This window comes from Colobus angolensis, unplaced genomic scaffold, assembly GCF_000951035.1.
Source record: "Colobus angolensis palliatus isolate OR3802 unplaced genomic scaffold, Cang.pa_1.0 Scaffold643, whole genome shotgun sequence".
NCBI classification, from domain to species: Eukaryota; Metazoa; Chordata; class Mammalia; order Primates; family Cercopithecidae; genus Colobus; species Colobus angolensis.
The window spans coordinates 79,584-84,796 of NW_012120077.1; the positions used below are offsets into that span (position 1 = coordinate 79,584).

The 5,213-nt window shown below is 33.9% G+C and overlaps 1 pseudogene; it reads left to right on the forward strand.

The window, feature by feature from the left end:
* The window catches only part of LOC105527725, a 53,026-nt pseudogene extending 50,016 nt beyond the window's left edge, over positions 1-3,010 (forward strand).
* The last annotated feature ends 2,203 nt before the right edge of the window (positions 3,011-5,213 follow it).

Below are 5,213 nucleotides of genomic sequence, written 5' to 3' on the forward strand. Positions count from 1 at the left end.
GCCTGTCAGAAAAAAAAAAAGAAAAGAAAAGAAAAACTGAGCAAGATCCTTGTTAAAAATTGCAAGACAAATTTTATTTTGACTACTGAAGTAGGGGATAGAGACTACAGTATGAACTGAACTCAACTCCAACTAAGACAAAGGTTAACTGAGACTTTTAAAGAAAATCTGTTTGTGAATAAAATGGGAATATGAGGAAATAAAAATAAGGAAACCAAAAAGAGAGTAGTTGGCTATATGGAAGTAGAAAATTACATAGAAATTAAGTGTAAATGATTGATTATTAGACAAGATGAGTTAGACAGGGTAATTTTGCAATTTGGCAGGATCACATTTTATTGAGCAAAGCCTCAGCATGAAGGCTAGGGTCACCTTCCAGGACAAACCCATGACATAGTGCACATATAAGCTGGACTAAACTTAGGCAACTCTCTTAGCATGGTGTTTAGGCAAGTTCTTTGTGTTAAATGGGTATTTCCAATTCATATCCTTCATGAAATACAACACATTTTCTCATGAAAATTTTCTTTATTTCAAAACTCTAGATGGTCATAACTGGCTCCCTAGGTAAAACTATGCAACCTGGTAAAATGTTTGCTTAGAAAGACTGAAGATATTTTCGACATGAGACCTTGAATACTCTTGAGTTACTATTTTTGCTTTAGTAATGGCAATTTGTAATTGGATAGTAATGCATAAAAGAAAAGAAAAGACTAGTTCCCTTTAGTTAGGAATTACAGACATAGTCCAGCAGGTTTAGTCCAGTCCCTCTAGATTGTAATGTTACATGATTTCTCTCCTGTAATAAGATCTCACATTTCTTGTCCTTACCTTGTCAAGTATGATATCTCCACCTACTTTAATGCCTGGTATACTGAGGATATACAAATCAGAAATGAATATAATTATTTTACTTATTCTCTTCTCGTAACACATTAAAAACTAAATTATAGGTGGAATAAAGAGCCAAATATCACGTGCAACAATTTTTAAAGTCTATGCTGGAGAAAACGTAGTAAATGGCAAAAAAATAGCAGAGAAGAAGCGAACCAACATAAGAGCAGTTCTTCTGTCTGACAAGAGTTGTGTCTAAAACAGTTGAAAGAAAGAGAGGCATAATGATTATTTCTGACACATGAAATAGATTTTTATAGTACTCTTCTTTAGGAGAAAATGTTGTAGCAATAATTGGTAATAAAATGAATTATTATAATGTCTAGAAAAGAAATATACACCAAATATTTTATTTTACTAAACTTTGAACATATAGTCATGCCACTAGAAAGAAAAAAAATAGCAAAGTACAAGAAAAAAAAAGTGTAATGTATTAGTGCCTTTTATAGAAATGTCTTCTTTATAAAAGAGGAAACTGTATAGATAAATATTAGCCTGGGGAAATAATGTATCTCAACATGTACTACACAAACTAAATTTTAGTCTATTTATATTTTTTTAATGAAACAACTTCTGGAAATGCATCAAGGACCTTGCCAAAATAGATCTTCTTTGCAATTCGTAGACCATATAGCCAGATACAAAAATCTATGTCTATTCATGAGTTATCAAAGAATACTTTCATTCGTTTCCATATTGAGACATCTTTTCACATAAAATACTATGTACACATATAGTTAGGAAAGTATGTGAATATGAAGGTTGACTTGATAGAGACTCATAAAATCACATAGTATATTAAATTCCAAAATTTCCAATATTGTGCATGTGTCTGTTTCTTTGAGATTGATTCTAAAAGCTTTTAAATATCTCAGGAGTTAATAAAATTTAAACACAGAAACTCTAGTCACTTGGAATCATTGAATTGAAATAACATTCTTCATCCTCGTGATCATCTTTTTCTATAAAATTTTGAATATGCTGCTTAAAGACTGGAATATGAAGCACCACAGAAGTTGAAGACAAAAATAAAATAATGGTGAATTTAATGGTGAAAGTAACATATGAAGCTGAATCTGTTTATGTCAAGGACAAATGGTTTATGTAGTTTTCTGAATTAATATCTATGCAGAATGCAGTTTCTTAAAGATAAAACAAATGTGCTAATTAGAAATTTCCTTCTTACATTCTTTAAGTATATTCTTTAATAGTCTTAAATATATTCTTTAACATACAAATTCTTAAAACCCAATAATAATTGTAAAAATTACTGAATGACAGTAAAGAGTGGGGTCTTAGAAGGGATATGTCTTCCAGCACCTAACACCTCACAACTACCTCAGTGTTCTCTATTGATGAAGCTTAATATTCAACTAGCTGGTGAAGGAGGAATGTTTACAGGATACTGATTCAGTATCATAAAGTTATATTTGTACCCAGGGGATAAGAAACTGAAAACTTGTAAAGCATAAATTTTCAAATTTTTCATTTGCTATCATTCTAAAAGTTGTGTTCCTTTGGACACTGAATCTTGGAAACATTTGGTTGAGTAGGAGGCATGGTTTTCTTTTGAAAACAACATTTTTGAAAGTGGGGGCATGTAGACGTTCTAAGATGCATTTAGAGTTGGCCCACTGGGTTCACCACCCTGCTGGTGGTCACTTCCCTAATGTCCAAATGTATAATAGGAAATGATGTACTAGCAGGTTGGATTTTTTATTTCAGTAGTAGCTAGCTCAGACTTGGTTAGAGGAAGTTTTGTCATGCTGGACCCATGCATACCCTTAGCCTATCACCACTCTATTCATACTCCCAACAAATCAACACTGGAGTAGCCAGGTATTTGGTGCTTTACCTATACTGGATATTAACCATCACCAATTCAAAGCATATCCAGATGTCTCATTGATTTCATTGCAAGTTCCTAATTATTAGTCTGATTAATCACTTTTTGGGTTTATGATCCAGTGAGAATTTTGTTCATGTACTGCACTGATTTCTTCAAGTGTCGTTTTTCTATAGATTCTTCTTTGGTATAGAGACTTTATTTAAGAATGAATTTGTTCTTCATAGAAGATCAAGAATCCTGACTCATCATGACAGTGGCTCAGAGTGATTGTCAAAAGCAAGATTGATAAAGGTCAGAAAAACAAGTAAAAATTAATGAATAATCCTCAGTCAGACAAGGTGAACTTTGCAGTTGGATTAATCTGGCATAATGAGGACCTGCAGGTTGCAAGAGTTAAGACAGAATGAAATACAACTGGAGACAAACACATTCAATCAGGTTATAAATGTTTGAACAAAGAATGTAATGAGTAGCTAAGACCAAGAAAACAGCTAGAAACAAGAAAGCTTTGGAAAAAAACAGGTAATGAGGAAATTTCTAACGTAAGATATTAACAAGCAATGCTTTTAGGTTTTAATCTGTTTACTGACAATTTCTAGAGCATTAGGTGATTCCTCCGGGGGGCTCTGTCAGTCAAGCATTTGGTTTCATTTTATTTCATGTACTCAACCATCATTTTGTATATAATTAGGGAGCCCATTTCTGATTTCAAAAATATCTGATTTATTTTTTATTCAACCTTCTCACCTCATCCGTGACTCTTGCATCTCTGAACATTTGAATCATGCTTATTTAAAAATCTCATTTTGTCCCGGCATGGTGGTTCACATCAGTAATCCCAACACTTTGGGATGTTGAAATAGGAGGATTGACCCCAGGAGTTTGAGATCAGTCTGGATAACATAATGAGAGCTTATCACTACAAAAATTTAAAATACTCGTTGGGTGTGGTCTCATGCATCTGTGGTCCCAGCCACTTGGGAGACAGGTGAAAGAATCACTTGAGCTTCGGAGGCTGAGTCTGAAGTGAGCTGTGATCACACCACTGCAGTCCAGCCTGCACAGCAAAGTGAGAGTCATTTGAGCTTGGTAGGTTGAGGTTGCAGTGAGCTCTGAACACACCACTGCATTTCATTCAGCCTGGATGATGGAATAACACCTTATCTTAAAACATATATACATATATATAAAATCAAAGCCTCATTCTGATTGTGTCTTCTATCTACTATCCTTGGATGAAAATCTTCCAACTACGTTATCACTGGTTATTTCCTCATATGGTTTTCTTGAAGAAATCTTCAACATGTGTGGATTTCTGCAACATCCCTCATATTCTCTATTGTAAGAGAAACCCTTCACAATATTTAAAATGTCCTCTGCTGCAGTCTAGGGAGATCTCCAGTTACACACGTTTAATTTTATTTTTTAACGAAAGTCACAACACTCTGTAAATTTTTGTTCCTTGCTTCAAGGTGCTATTTTTCATTTAGTTTCCTCCCAAAAGTCACTTTTTCATAGTTTTCACAAGCATCTATTCGTAGAATTCCCTCCAATTTTAACAATTGTTGGACATTCTTCCTTCATTTTTTACTAGGCTATATATGTCTTTTGACATCATTTTTTAATGCATGTATATGTGTCTGGAGCAGAATAAGTTGGAAAAAGTTGAGTCACTTATGATCACCTCAGTATACTATGTCATTTAATTTATTTGAGTCTAGTTTTTAGGACACTTATTTCATCTATAAAAATCTATGAGTAAATATTTTAAAATGCTTAATGAATCATTCAGTAGTTGTAAAAATATAAATTCACACAATGTTTAGGATTTTATTGTGTTTTTAATGTGCATATGTAATGAATTTCATAGTTGCTTAGAGGCTTCTGTTGACCAAATCAATACCTCAGATTTGTGGAATTTTGAGACATCTCTGCAAATATTTTGACATTCTTATTAAACTGTGGTCCCTCCCCTTGAAATGGGGCAAGGCTTGTGACTTGCTCTGCAAATAAATTATAGTGAAAGGGACAGCATAATTTTGAAGACTGTTAGAAAAGGCAGTACATTATCTCTGTCTTTCTGTCTTTGTTTGTCTGTCTCTGTCTTCTACTTATACCTTTTTCTCTCTTTTTTTCTCCTTCTTCCTGTTTCTCTTTTTCTCCCTGTATACACTTTGGAGCCCAGTGTCACACACAAAATCCTGATGATAAAGGACAATTTCAAGGAGACATGCAAAGAGGAGACTAAGAAGTCATGATTATTCATTCTCACAGGAATTTGAGTCTTCTGACATCAATCATCACGTAAGTGAATGAATGACCTTCAGCTGATTACATCCCCAGCCACCATATGAAAGTAATGACTTGAGAAATACTGTGTATGAACCACCTGACTGAGGCTACCCAACACTCATGCTATGGGAGTTGTAATAAAATGCTTGCCGTTTTTCCAGGTGCCCACAATTGAGGG